This window comes from Trachypithecus francoisi, unplaced genomic scaffold (assembly GCF_009764315.1).
Source record: "Trachypithecus francoisi isolate TF-2019V2 unplaced genomic scaffold, Tfra_2.0 Lachesis_group15, whole genome shotgun sequence".
Lineage (NCBI taxonomy): Eukaryota > Metazoa > Chordata > Mammalia > Primates > Cercopithecidae > Trachypithecus > Trachypithecus francoisi.
In genome coordinates this window covers 76704044-76719761 of record NW_022681460.1, presented here as the reverse complement: position 1 = coordinate 76719761, position 15718 = coordinate 76704044, and the positions used below count along the sequence as shown (strand labels likewise).

The 15718-nt window shown below is 37.5% G+C and overlaps 1 long non-coding RNA gene across 1 annotated transcript; it reads right to left on the bottom strand.

Annotated features, from left to right (window-relative positions):
* Positions 1-277: 277 nt before the first annotated feature.
* LOC117098067 lies at positions 278-14245 on the bottom strand. The gene is made up of 3 exons (XR_004443160.1): positions 13941-14245; positions 742-998; positions 278-523 (listed from the first exon to the last, which is right to left on the bottom strand). It is a non-coding gene; the product is annotated as an uncharacterized LOC117098067 (long non-coding RNA).
* Between the last annotated feature and the right edge of the window lie 1473 nt (positions 14246-15718).

Genomic DNA, 15718 nt, shown 5'->3' with positions numbered 1-15718 from the left:
GAGAACAATAACAAAACATAGTTTATACAAGTCCCATTCAATCACAATCTTATCTTTTCAATTTCAAGTCTATCCCCTTTAAGTTTCCATGACACAAATATCAGCTGACATACACACAAGGTGACTCACCTTCTTCCCATTAAACCAGGTTGAGATTAAAAACAAACAAGCAAACAGCTGGAATATGGCACGTGGGTCAGACCCTTCTGAGTCCAGTTGGGTAACTCAGCAGAGATCAGAAGGATTTTCAAAAACCAAGAACCAATTGGCACGTATCTTCAGGCATGCTTGAAGTCTGTGGGGCCAAATGGTAGAGTATCCTGGCAGAGCCAAAAAGTCTTCTTTTATGACACAGAAAAGAAAACTTCTTTCAAAGTAGTTATGCAACCGAGGAGAACACAATGCATCCACTGTGTGTGTCCTGGGGCTGTCTATGAACACATGAGTTCTACATTTTTGTCTTCTGTAAACTTCAGCATTGATGATGAACGTCATTTCAAGTAAATATCCCACTACTTTATCTCTGTAAAGACATCCATAAAGAATGTAAGTTATAATTTCCTTATTCATTTTTCTGGTTAGAGAAGGCATTTCTATTTTAATGATCAATTATTATATTCTGAATTTGCCACAAGTCTCTTTTTCATATTTAAACACTAGTTTTTTGTTTTGTTTTGTTTTTTAAATTCTTAAGATAAACAGAAAAGTCAAGGTTAAAAAATGTTCAAAATAATTGCTCACCTTGTAAAATCTCATTAGGGAAGTAGTTTTGCTCATTTCATACTATTGACATTTCTCAATTTCAGTAGTCATTAATATTTTTTAAAGCTGCCAGCAGATAGGTACAATGCTCCTTTTAAGTGTTATTCCCATCAAAGACAGGTTTCAATTACCTCTTTCACTCCTTGTGTAATTTCTCTATTATTTTGAAAATATTACTGATGCCTTCAAGTTCATTTGTATTCTGTAAGATTCTCCTTGTATCCAAGCAACTCCATCTGAAAAAATAATTTGTTTTTTTTAATTAGCGATATATTCAGAACAAAACCCTGCATATACTTATGATTTTTTGGTAATAATTTTCATGATACTAATTCCCCAGAAAGGGATTTGCACTTCACGAACAAACAGTGATTTCCTTTGAAACCTTCTCTGGTCTATGTCACTACAGTTATCTAAACAATTTAGATGTTCTTTTCTTGACTAAACTTTTAAAAAATTTTGATTTTGTTCTGTTTTTAGAAATGACACACATCATCAGATAATTTGTAAAACAGAAAATATGTTAAAAAATAAAAACTTCCTTAAATAACCATGGGATAATCAAGGTTGTAGTAGACTGCCAAGTGAATTATACAAACTCCAGAATTACTTCGGAATTAGACAGATAACCAGAGAATCTGTGGGGCACTTTGATGAACTCAAGTGAATCCTTATATTCGTCTTTACTGAGAAAACTGTTGGGAATTATTTCACTTCCACTTTTTTTTTTTTAATATAAAGCATATCCTTCAGAGTGTCACATGCAGAAATATTTTTACGCATGTATATGTACTGTTAAGTACACAATACGCCTATGAGACCAACCATAGCCAATAGTTTAAAGAACTGTGCTTGGGGCGAAGGGGAGGAATGTGTGGCTGGAGACTTAGTTTGGCATGACTGAGAAGCACCCAAGCGGAGTAAGGACAGTTGCGTCGGCTGCAGCCAGGCGGCAGTTCTGGTACTTCTCAGTCATGACATTCAGGGTCAGGTAACTGAAGTCTCATCAGCCAAAATGGGATAATAGTATTAATATCTCTCTCATAATATTGTCACAAGAATTGCATATACTTACATTCACAAAATAAGTAAAATGCTTTCAACAGTGTTGTGAAGTTATGTCCTATGCAGGTATTTTACTGTAAGTGACTTTATTTTTGTTTTAGAGCAGTTTTGGGTCCACAGGAAAGTTGAATGGAAAGTAGAGAGTTTCCATATCTCCCCTGCTCTCACACATGCACAGCCTGCCCTGTGGTCAACATTCCCCTCAGACTGGTACATTCGTTTACAATGGGTGAACTACATTCACACATCATTGTCACCCAGAGTCCAAGTTTGCATTAGGCTTCGCTCTTAAGTTGTACATAATGAGTTTTGACAAATGTATGATGACATTTATTTTATTAATGAAAATGGTTTGGTTGTTAGGGACTAGATTGTGACACTTTTGTTACAAACACGAAGAAAGTTGGGAGATTGTTAATGAAATCCCTTTCTAGAAGAAAATTATAGAAAATGTGCTGGGTCTGCAGACTTGTGGGTCTCCCTCCAGTCCCTGAACTGCCCACTGAAAGTTATGATGAAGACAGTCACTTGGTGGTAAAACTTGCATGACCTAATGAAGGCAAGAAAATGTGGTTTCTGTAAGAGGAAATCCTGTAACTGGACCATGATGGTTCTTTGTAAGGTCACCACATAGGGAGAAAGAAGTGGAAAAAATGTAAACTTTAGAAAAAGTAAAAAATCTTTAGTAAAGATAAAATTTTGCTGTTATGGTATCTTGTAGGAGGCGCCAGTGACATTTTGCTGAATTGCTTATGGTGAATTCTAAGAAAAAATACAAGGTATTATTTTGAAGGAAAGGGGAATGCTGGCATGGAGCTCCCCTGGAAGGAGAAGAAGCTGAAAACATAAATAGAGAAAAATCAATTTGGATAAATTCCTAAATCATTGATTTAGAATTAATGTATAGAAGACAGAGTTGGTAGGCTGGGAGCAGTGGCTCACATCTGTTATCCCAGCACTTTAGGAGGATGAGGCGAGTGGATCACTTGAGGTCAGGAATTCGAGACCAACCTGGCCAACATGGAGAAAACCTGTCTCTACTGAAAATACAAAAGTTAGCTGGGCGTGGTGATTCGTGCCTGTGGTCTCAGCTACTCAGGAAGCTGAGGCACGAGGAGAATCTCATGAACCTGGGAGGCATAGGCTGCAGCTGAGATTGCATCACTGCATTCCAGCCTGGATGACAGAAGTGAGACTCTCTCAAGAAAAACAAAAGATAGAGTTGGTTATTTGCACCATAGTGTAATATCTGTACAAATATAAGCAATGTCTTTATCTTGCATGTAGATACCTCTCCACAGGCTACCACGTGAATCTACAAAATGTGCCTTGCCCCAGTCAGCTGGAGCAAAGCCATATAAAATAGGCCTAGTTCAGACAGTGTTCTAAAAAGAAAACTACTAACAAAAGGGGCTTGGATTCCTTGGGATATCAAAAGTAAAATTAGTTTATTCAATTTTAATTGCTTATTTAAAATGGCAGAATCCCCCTTAGAATTGAAAGTGTTCATTAATTTATTCAGCAAATATTTATTGAGCACCTACTACATGCCAGGTGGTCACAAGTTTAAAAGTAAGCAATATAGACAAAGCCCATGCCCTCTTCTAGCTAACAGAAAATAAATACTGGGTGAAAGAATAAAAGAGAATTATGTGCAGGTTATACACTTGACAAGCATAAATGTACGTAACAGCTTTGGAATGTTCTTTGATGAAGTTCTGATATACCTTACCCATTTTTCTCCATTAAGCATGTGGTGAAGACACAGCCTGACCAGTAAGACTGTCTGTGTTCTGATATGATCTAGGTTTCTTTTCTTGTATTGACCAAAAGGTGTGAACGTGTGTTGCATGGGATGTGTGTATATTTGTGTGTGTGTGCATGTGTGTGTGTGTGAGAGCATGTACACTTTTGTGTCATTCTTCTCAAAATGTAGCACATGAACTGGAATTGAAGAAGAATTAGAGCTTTTGATTACTATTTGGATTATTTTCTTGGTCTTTACGTATGCAACTGTTCAAGGCTTAATATAAGTTTGGTCTTTTTAGTATAATGTTGTGCAGGAGACTTTGCTTCCTTATAATATGTTATGTGACATGAGGCTCATTTGCTTTCGCTATTATCCCAGGAAATGCTAGCATCTTTCTTGTGAGTATTCTGTGTCCTGGGTTTCCTACTGTGCAGCAGTGTAAGGAGAATAGGGCAATGTAAACTTCTCTGAGAATCACTTCCTGACTGATTGGCGTCTAAGAAGAAACACGATCTGGAGCTTTGCAGAGCACCAGGACTCTGCCTGTGAAACACTATTAAATCCACTATTACCATCCTCTCTTCCACCCTTCCCCCAGGACTCAAAGGTGGCGTTCCCACTTAACTCTTTCATGCCCAATACTATGGAGGGCACACACTGCCAATGTCTGCAATGAATCATATGTTTTCAGAGTCATTATTTTGATCACTTATATCCTTTCTTATTAAAAATGTCTGTGCAGTTCCTAAAGAGGAAAGAGGTGAGGGAGGAAAGTTGCAATTTAGAGGAATTGTGTAGTTGTTTTACTTTCTTTCTTTTGTTTAATCATCACATTTAATATTTCCTTATAATTCACATTTTAAAGAAAACAAACCCAAGGCTCAGAGAGGTCAACTAATTTGCACACATGGCATGGCTAAGAAGTGGCAGGGGCTGGATTAGAATCAAGGCATTTCTGACTCAGAGCCAGTGATTTTTCTACTACATACAGTAAGTTCCACCAAGTGGAAAATTAAGGTCTTAATAATACCAGCCAAGAAACACTGCATTAATTATAATGAATGTTTTATGTGGGGTAGTTTTTGGGTCTGAATCATGTGCATCGTTGCCATACATGTTTTATTTTATTTATTTTTTTACTTTATGTGGAGACATCGGGGTTTATTAACCACTGCCTCCAAGACTGAGGATCAGATGGTTTAAAAAAAGATGATATTTGAATGTGTAAATATTTGTTTTAGAATACCTGGAGATAGTCTTTTTTTCTGTCTTTCACCTAACCTTTCTTCCACATCTTAATTACACATTTTTTTTTATTGAGGCAACAAATTCCTTCCTCCTTAGATCTGTGCCCCACAACAACCCGGAGCCCAGAACATAAACAAAGACACATTTGGAAGCTCCTGCAGAGAGACCTATATCCAAGATCAGCAGATCCTGCAGTTTGCTGTTTCCTCTTCCCCCTCCCCAGATGCAGGCTTATGGAAGTCTCCCTGAGGCAATGCATGTATGGTTTCAGGGAAAAGACTGAAAACCGTGGCTGCTGCTGTTAGTATTAGATGGCTGTAAATGAATAAATGGATAATAACAGCTAGGAAGCTCACTGACGGTATTCCAAGTATTAATAAACGAGTGCAATTGACACAGTTTGACACCAACCCTTTGGAATTTATGACATGTAAAAGGGGAGGATATGAATCTGCCACTTTCAACTTTTTAATATAATTGGGATGCCTGAAGCCATTATACCATCTGTAAGCTTCCCATATTAGCCCTGATTTGCTCCTGAATGTCCACAAATCCTGGGACTTCATATAAAAGTTTAGAAAAGAGTTCAGCATTGTAGCTTTTCTTTTAATATCTGAAACTTGTTATAGCATGTGCTGCTGTTTCCAGGAAGTTTAGTATCATTAAAGCAAACACCATATAAACCTGACTTCCTATTTTAACATTGTAGAATTCTATATTAAGTGCTATGAACAAAGAAACACATCAGATGAATACTTTTTCCTTTAAAATGAAAAACTCCCTTAACCAGGATGTTCAGAACCCTCCCAAAATGGACTTGTTTTCAGCTTGTTCATCTTTTCCACCTCCCTACTGCTTTTTGAAAGTTTCATGTCCATTTTTGGTGACAATTTATTATTTGAAGTCATCTTCCAAGGGCAGGAAATATCTCTGTAGAAAAGAGTCTGAAATAAACTTCATGTGCAAAACAAACGTATCACAGACCAGTAGAGACAGTTCCTAAGCAGATTGCGTTCTAAAAGTTTGCCTAAAAGAATGTTGTTTGGAGCCTGGAACATATTTTTCATGGAAACATTATAGATGGCTGTTAAGTTCTAAGGTCAGTGCTTTGAGGCCATGTGACCTGTGAAGTAATTGGACCGCAAAACTGCATTTTTAAAATACCACTTTGTGATAATTTAGGATACTATTGTGGTAACATCACACATTATAACATTGAATCTAGAGCTACTGCATAGCATCATGAGCATGATAGTTTAGGTTCCAGTCACACTGATCTCCTTGTTATTTCTCAACAAGGAGTAAGGACTGTGGTGTCAGCATACAAATTAGGAGAGCGTGTGTGTTTAATGATGACTGTAGTCTGTGCAATGATCAAGTCAATATCAAGTCATGCAGTTTGGAGTACCTCTCCTGTCCCACTTTTTAAATATACATGTTTAGGTAAGAGTCTCAAAGCATCAACATTTTTTGTTGGGTCTTTGTTGTGATTCATCACCATGTGATCCTGGGGCAGCGGATGTCTTAATAGGAAAATATTGATAGTGCACAGCTGGTACATTCCTTCCCTACTTTTACTTTAATTGCCCTGTGCTTCTCTTGGGTTCCCTGCACCCTCTTTTTCTCTCACTCTCTTCCCACTCAGTGGTAGGGTCTAGGGCTGTAGAACACACCAGACAACTAATCTTGATTTAAGCAGACTACTTAGGGGATTCTGATGCACACTAAAAGCGACTCACTGGACTGGAACGTGTGCCTATAAAAGGTATCCTGGCCCCTGTTGCTTCACCAGCAATCAGCTAATTTGTTGTTGGCCTATTCCACCTTCTACATTTTCCACTGTCGTAAATTCTTCGGCTACTGTGACTGAACGTGCTGGAGAGCGACCTTTCTTCTCTTAATCTTGTAAAGACGTAAGCCTGGGTAAGAGACTGTTTTCGTCCCACTTCATTACTTGTAGGCTCCTATAGTAAAAGACCATTCTTTCCTACATTTGCCATCTTTACCGTTTATACTCAAGATGGGGGTTAGAAGCCAGACAGTAGATAATGAAAAGAATGATAAATCATTGAGTGGTTGAAAACTAACACAAATATTTGATTACATTTCTAGCTGTAGTACATCAGCAAATCTCAGTTCCTGGGTAGGTGAAGGTTGAATTGCCCAGGTGAGGAAAAGCAGGTGGCTGAGCACTGCTCTGGGAGTCTGATCGGTAGGAGCCTGATCACAGAACAGGGCAGTATGAGCATCAGAGTTTGTGGAGAAAAGGGCAAGGTGGCAAGGCATCTTACTAGTTTTTCAGTCCCTTTTGACTTTTAGAGGCAGTTCTGGTGAGGGCTCAGAAAGAAAAGAAGAAAGCTGGGGAGAAAGCTCCATCGCTTTAGAGAACACATAAATAATCATGTACAGGATGTTGGTGGAAATATGGATGTTAAGGATTATTTTGATGAATCTTCAGACAGAAATGAGTTTTCCCAGAGGCCTCTTTTAAAGACTCAAGGCTTCTCCCTCTTGGTCATGTCTCAGCTAGTCTTAAAGCACTCAGAATCCAGCATGTCATCAAAGAAAATTTATGGCTATTTTACCAATCATAGAGACAATTTAAGTAAAGAGGAGTCAATTAAGCATTTGTAATATTTGCTTTTTAAACTGTGGCAGCAAAATCATTTTAGTGGATCACCATTCACATTAAAAATAGAATGAAAAAATGGAACATAATAAAGTATATAAAAGTGATACAACTTACATTTATTTTAAGGGTCTTTTATTTCCTTCCTTCCTTCCTTCCTTCCTTCCTTCCTTCCTTCCTTCCCTCCCTCCCTCCCTCCTTCCTTCTTCCCTCTCTCTCCCTCCCTCCCTCCCTCTCTCTTTCTCTCTCTTTCTTTCTTTCTTTCTTCTTTCTTTCTTTCTTTCTTTCTTTCTTTCTTTCTTTCTTTCCTTCCTTCCTTCTTTCCTTTCTTCTTTCCTTCCTTTCTTTCCCTCCCTCCCTCCCTCTCTCTTTCTCTCTCTTTCTTTCTTTCTTCTTTCTTTCTTTCTTTCCTTTCTTCCTTTCTTCCTCCTTCATTCATTTCTTTCTTTCTTTCCTTCCTTCCTTCCTTCTGTTTTTCTCTCTCCTTCCTTCCTTCTTTCCTTTCTTCCTTTCTTCTTTCCTTCCTTTCTTTCCCTCCCTCCCTCCCTCCTTCCCTCCTTCCCTCCACCCTCCCTCACTCCTTCTTTCCTTCCTTCCCTCTTTTCTTTTCTCTCTTTCTGATATAAATTTATATTCTGGGTCCTGACATGTGATGGTAAATGTTATGTGTCAACTTGACTGGAACACAAGATGTCTCGATATCTGGTTAAACATGATGTCTGCACCTGTCTGTGAGAGTGTTTCTGGAAGAGATGAGCATTTGAATTGGTAGAATGAGTAGAGCATACAGCCCTCCCCAAGGTATGTGGGCATCATGTAATTTGGTGAGGGCCTGAATAAAACAAAAAGATGAAGAAGGTTTGAGTTCACTCTGCCTGACTGCTTGAGCAGGACAACTGTTTTCTCCTGGTTCTGGTGTTGCTGGTTCTCAGACCTTCAGAATCTATAGTATTGGCTATCTGACTTCCAGGCCTTCAAACTATTCCACTGCTTTTCCTGGGTATCCAGCTTACAGATAGCAAATCATGGACTTCTCAGTCTCCATAATCATGTGACCCAATGCCTTATGGTAATTATAATACAGTAGCCGCCCCCCCCCCCTTATCCACAGGGAAATATGTTCCAAGACCCTTGGTGAATGCCTGAAATTGTGAATAGTACTGAACCCCATTTACACTATGTTTTTTCCTGTACTTACATACCTGTGCTAAAGTTTAATTTAAAAATTAAGCACAGTAAGAAAGTAACAATAACTAATAATAAAATAGGTAAAGGATAACAGGCCGGGTGCGGAGGCTCCCGTCTGTAATCCCAGCACTTTGGGAGGCCTAGGCGGGAAGATCATGACGTCAGGAGATCGAGACCATCCTGGCTAACACGGTGAAACCCTGTCTGTACTAAAAATACAAAAAAAAATTAGCCAGAAGTGGTGGTGGGCATCTGTAGTCCCAGCTACTTGGGAGGCTGAGGCAGGAGAATGGTGTGAACTCGGGAAGCAGAGCTTGCAGTGAACCGAGATCTTGCCACTGCACTCCAGCGTGGGTGACAGAGCGAGACTCCATCTCATAAAAAAAAAAAAAGTATAACAATATACTACAGTAAAAGTTATGTTAATATGGTCTCTATGTCTCTCAAAATATCTTATTGTACTTTATTCATTCTTCTTCTTGTGATGATGTGGGATGACAAAATGCCTGTTTCTGAGATGAAGTGAGGTGAGTGACATTGGCATTGTGATGCAGTGTTTGGCTACTGTTGAAAACTAATTAATAACTTAGGAATTGTTTATTTCTAGAATATTCTATTTAATATTTTTGAATTGCAGTAGGTTGCAGGTAATGAAAATCAAGGAAAGCAAAACCACAGAGGAGAGGGGACTACAATAATAATAATCATAATAGAATCTGGAAGAGTTTTGAGGTGCATGCTAGCAAAAGCCAATGTTTTTGTGAAGAGAGTTTTAAAGGCAACCCTGGTAAGACCTCAGAAACAGAAGAGGAAAGCCGAAGAGAGAGGTTCATCTTCTCATAGAACACTTAAATAATAATGTAAAGAATTTTGGTGGAAATATGGTATTCATCTGCAAACCAGGAGGTTGGCCTACACCAGAAATTGACTTGGCTGGCATCTTGATCTTGAACTTTCCAGCTTCCTGAACTGTGATAAATGAATTTCTGTTGTTTAAGCCATTCCTGTCTATGGTATTCTTGTTATAGCAGCCTGAACTGACTATGACACAATATAAAATGCATCTCTTACTAAGGGTCTTGATAAAAAAGTTAGAAAACTATTGGTCTGCACTTATGGTTTATTTCAGATATATAAAGTTGATCCTATTTTAGACATGGGTCAGAGAAATAGGGTGTAGAGATACACATTATATTCTGTCAGGTTATATTTCTGCAGTATGGGCTAGCCTCCTTACGGGGACAGTGGCTGGTAGATTTAGGTCATGTAATTAAATGTCTAAACTACCCACAGGCATCCAGAAGATAGAACATTTATCCTGTTATGTCATGCTCTCTCTGTAAAAGCAAAACTCTTTGTTAAATCAACAAGCAGCACTAGTAAGTAATTAAGTCATTATAAAAATAATACCCAATTAGAAAATACTTAAATAAATATACCAGTATAATTAGATACCTTCTCATTAAACTTCAATTATCTTTAGCCTAATCCCAATTTTTTTTTTCCCACAAATCAGAAGCTTTCAATCTGAATCATTTCATTTCCCCTTTGGGCTTGTCTACCATTTTTGTATTTAGCTTTCTTCTTTTGTGACTTTTTTTTTCCTCAGAAATCTTTATGGTTTTCTCTTCTGCATGACCTTTTGCTATAATCAGAATAAGAGAAATTTGAATCCCTTGTGATGGCCTTTCTCTAATAATGAGTAATTTTCTTCCATATAACTACTTTTTTTTTTCTCAGTCCCCTTTGAAGCCTGAAGCAAGTATAAAAGCTAATTTGAAATTAGCACACAATTGGGTTCCTTATTAGTCTCTATAGTCATTTTTGCAGATGTATAGTTTGGCCTGGGTCATGGACCCCTGACAGAAAATTGTCTTTTTTTTTTTTCTTTTAAAGGTCCAAGCTTATATATTTTTTAGAACATATTAGAACATTGCTCAAAGCATAACATGCTGTTTAAGCAGATATATGAATTGATGCCTTCATAGTTAATGCACTTAACAATCTTCCTTTTTATTCTACGTGACTTTCAAGGAAATATTACATTACTCTAAACACATGCCTTTCAAAATTAATGGTAAAATACTTCACGGTAAATATGTCTTGATCAAGTACAACCTTCCATGGGGAAGGCATTTCAAAATAGCATTGGTATATAGAAAATGTCAGTGAATTGCACCAAGCTTCTTTTCTAGAAGTTTTTTCTTGAATTATCTATATACATATTTTAGTGGTGACATTTTTAGCCAACTCAGTCACTAGTTCCTATATCAGGAAATTTTACCCTAGGGTCCATTTACCACCTAAAAAAAAAATTTTTTTTTTTTTTTGAGATGGAGTCTTGCTCTGTCGCCCAGGCTGGAGTGCAGTGGCCGGATCTCAGCTCACTGCAAGCTCCACCTCCTGGGTTCACACCATTCTCCTGCCTCAGCCTCCTAAGTAGCTGGGACTACAGGCGCCTGCCACCTCGCCCGGCTAGTTTTTTTTGTATTTTTTAGTAGAGATGGGGTTTCACCGTCTTAGCCAGGATGGTCTCGATCTCCTGACCTCGTGATCCGCCCGTCTCGGCCTCGCAAAGTGCTGGGATTACAGGCTTGAGCCACCGTGCCCGGCCATCACCTAAAATTTTATGTGCAATGCATGAATATTTATCTGGGGAAAGTTGCTACCATTTTTTATGACTTCTTTTTTTAATGAGGTATAATATATAACAAAATGCATAGACCTTTAAAGGTGATTTCTAAGAGTTGTGTCAGTTTCATACATTTATGTAGCTACAACTTAAAACAATACAGAAAAGATTTATCTCACCCAAAGTTGTCTTGGGGCCTTTTTCAATCAATTTCCCATTCACCACCCAGTGCAGCTGCTTACTGATACTTGTCACTATAAATTACTTTTGCCTATTCTTGAACCTCATGTTAGTGGAATCTTACAGTATATAATACTCATTACTGTCTAGTTTCTGATTTTTTGAAATTCATCATATTATTGCTTCAATCAATAGTTAACTTCTCTTTAACATTGAGCGGTGTTCTCCCATATGAATATCACACAATTTGACTATCATTTTATCTATTCATGGACCTCTGGCTTGCTTTTGCATATTGTAAATAAAGTTGCTATGAACACTCTTGTCCATGTCTTTTTGTGGACATTATCTTTTAATTTTGGGGGAGTAAGTAAATAGGAGTACAATTGCTGGGTCATCAGATAGGTATTTTAACTTTATTAGAAACAGATCTGCAGCTTTTAATAAACTCTTAAAGGGACCTTGCATCCCAAAACTTAAAGCACCTGGCTTTTAGGGCACCTATACAAATGTTTTTGTTTATTTTAAAATATTTTCTCATTTCTCTTTAAGCCTCAGTTACAAACTCAGTAAGGTGAGTGCTAGACTCTGCCTTATGCCTATAATGCATTAAGCTATCGGTACAAGTTGAAATTATTTAAAATAGTTTTTGTAGATATGTGGATAGTAGATTAATCACAATAGCTAAATTCCACTAGAATGTAAATTTCTTGAGGGTAGAGACATTTCCTTGTTCACCGCTGTAACCGAAGCTCTGAGATGCTATCTGCATGGATCAGTTCAATGAATATGTGCTAAATGGAAGAGTGAAGTATCAGCCATATACTGGGAAGCATTCTAATCACTTTATATATAGTGTTTCACTTAATCCTTACAGCCAATCTTTGAGGTAATTCCTTTTATTACTCCCTTTTAAGTGGAGAAATTAGGCACAGAGAAGTTAGGCAATATGCCTATTGTCACATAGCAAATAAGCCCGGATTTGAATACAAGTAGTTGTCCTTCCAAAGTCGGTAACTCTTAGCCAGGGAATTCAGAAAAACTGCATTGCTTGTGTGTCTCTTCTTTTGTTTCAAGAAGCCAAACAGCCTTTTTGTATTTGCTAATTGTATCACTTTTGAAGGAAGAGTCCTCAGGAGGAAATTCTGTGGATTGATTTAGGATGGTGACTCTCATTTTCTTTCTTAAAATTAACTGGACTTTTCTTCACATTCTGATTTGTTCCCATAATGAGAGTTACGGCCCCACTTCACTTGCATTATAAATAAAAGCCATGGAAATCTATACATACAATCCCTGGATACTTTTGTTTTACTTTGTTTTGTTTCATTTTCACTCACATCAGGTTAAGCTGAAAGTTTTTATGTTTTTTAGAAGTAACTTTGAATCCAAACGCATGATGACTCTTATAAAGCCTGCCTTGTATGTCCCTTCATGGTGTCATAAAGCTTAGGACATCGTGATGGGATGGCGTTGTTTTGACAATTGTTAGCTGTTCCTTATTTGTAAGTTTTTAGTAATGTGAGCTTCTGTCTTAGTCTTGTCATGGTCCCTTCTAGCTAGCAGAGAGGTTGAGGACAGGCTAGTGTGCTTTAATGAACCGGCTTTGTCAACAGAGCTGGCGTTTGCTTACACTCTAAAACAAATCACCTCTCACTATCTCTGAAACATTTCCTCAGAGCTGAATTTATGCCTCTTTTTATCTTGATAGGAAAATATAAACAAAAGATTCTGATTAATATTTATCTCCATATAGCCAAACTAGAGCCAAATACATCTCAGAATGGCCCTTGTTGATGATATCACTCCTCCCAGTTATATTTGAAGGAGATTCCCTTTCTAAGACACGTGACTTCAAATCCCTCCACTGTATCATGCAATGCTCAGCAGCCTTCTGTGAGTACATTGGTGGCAGTTCTCTTTTTCTGGAATGAGCTAGAGGCAAAAAAGCTTTTGAGGCTGGAAAACAGATGAGAAATTGGTTCATAAATCTACACCTGATAATCATCCATGCTTTTGCTACCAGTATTGCAAATTCTACGTCACAATTTTATGTTGCCTTACATCTTTTTGGCAGCCTGTCTTAACCATATATAAAATAATCTGTAGCAAGAAAAAAGTTATCAGTCCTTATGTTTTTAGCTTTGCTAATAAAGATAGTAGAACTGAGATTCTGTGAAATTATGTCCAATTTTTTCCCCAAGGGTAGAAAAGCCAAACAGCCTGGAGATGATGAATATGTCTTCCCAAATGGCAATTGTCGCAGGTCTTTCTTAAGCAGCAGTCTCAAATAAAAGATCTATGAATCAAACAAATAACTTGTATTTTAAAAGAAATTTGCTACTCCCTCTTTCCTAAAGAACAGTCCTGAAAATAAAATCAGGGCTGTTCATTTTACTTAATACTCTCAAACACCAAACAAGGTTACAATTCCTTGCCTGCCTATGATCCCCTGTAATTCCAACTAGCTCTGTGAAAGCACAGACCTGTTTTGGCATTTCACGTTTCTGCTGCTTCATCAAGGCCAGCTCCTTCACTGCAGGCTCTTACGACAGCACATACTTCTCTCAACAGCCATGTTTTCAGTCCTCGTTTCAACAGAAGACTCTAATCTTGTGATTTTTCCGATGCCATACCAAATATAGATTTTGCTGACACTTCCCTGATTTTCTAGAATTTAAAACATTTCAAACAAACTTTTGAAGCAAATGATGACAATGTGTTTTTATGCTTACATAACCCATCTCGGTTATTTCAGACTCAAGATGGAATCCTAGCCCTGTATCAAATAGAAAACAAAACAAAACAAGCCAGTAAGTTGTCTTAGTCATCAGAGTGTGCTGTTTTCAAGTATTCAGCCTGGTTCTCCTACCACATAGGTAAACAGACTAGCAAAAGTTAATATGGCTGTTTCAAATTAAAGGCATTCAGATGCTGTTTTTTCTCAAATTTTTGAATGTGTTGTCTAGCACACTGAATTTCTGTGCAGTGAAATGGAGAAACTTGATGAGAGGCTGTTGTCAGCTTTAGCCTGGAGATAAAGATGTGACCCAGTATACTTTTCTCAGGTGACTCTCCCCTTACGGGGAGGACTGTGTGTAGGAACTGCTGAGAGCCAGAGGCAAAGATCTGAGCTGGGAGATTTAAGACCACGGTTGACTATACATGTAAAACAAAAACAGTAATTCATCAGGCATTTCTTCCCAACAACTCAAACTTCAAAATACTTAACAACAATAAAAACCAACATTTACATACTGGGTAATTTCTAACTTTTGATGTCTAGGTATAGGATTTATGTCTAGAATTATTTAAATTTGTAGGATAAAAGGTGATACTTTTAGTAGAGTTGTCTTAAGTCCAAATAAAATTGAGCAAAAGTTCAATAAAAGTATTTTTACAGCAATTTAAGGTAGTATTTTTATTTAATTGTCTTTTCTATTTTTCCCATAAGACATTGAAGTACATCTAAATTATTATCCACAATTTATACCTGAGACCCCTGAGATTCACTTGTCCAGAATACAGCCAATAGAGGTGTTGTCAATTTATCTAGTTAAATGCATGATTCTCTTGGGGAGGTCATATACTAAAACCTCTCTGTCGTATCTTCCATTTTCTTTTTTCTTGCTTACTATGCTTCTTTCAGTTCAGAAATATTTTCCTCCAACTCTCCTAAAATTAAAAACTTTATATCTAGTTCCTAAGAAATTTATGTTATGTGCAGGTGTATATGCTGGTGGTGGTTGCCAGTATGAGACAAAAGTCTTTGTTATCTGTGTTTGTAACATGGACCTTTTGAAGAATGGATGCAGTATAAGATGCTACTTTATTAGCTTTTTATGTAGAGATAATGAATTGAAGCATACATGACTATCATGGCTATGTATAATCATTCCTTTATACCCTTGAAAAATAATCACAAAGCAGTAACATACCACATATTCAGTGTTTTCTAATGTACTGACTCATGTAAGTTTCCTGAAGTCAACTAGTGTGCAATCTAATTAGAGTGCTACCCTATATCTCTAAGAGTTAATACAGAAATACAGAGTATATGATCATATAGCATATGCAGAAAGTATGATTCTGTATGACATAGGGTGGCACTACAATTAGATTGCACACTAGTTGATTTCAGGAAATTTACATTCAAATTAAGGCCTTGTCTCTTTATGGCCTGAGCCAGAAGGGAGACAGGCTCTGCCATAGACCTGTCCAACTGGGCTTGCCAGGCACAGGGGACTAACACCATAGTAGGGCA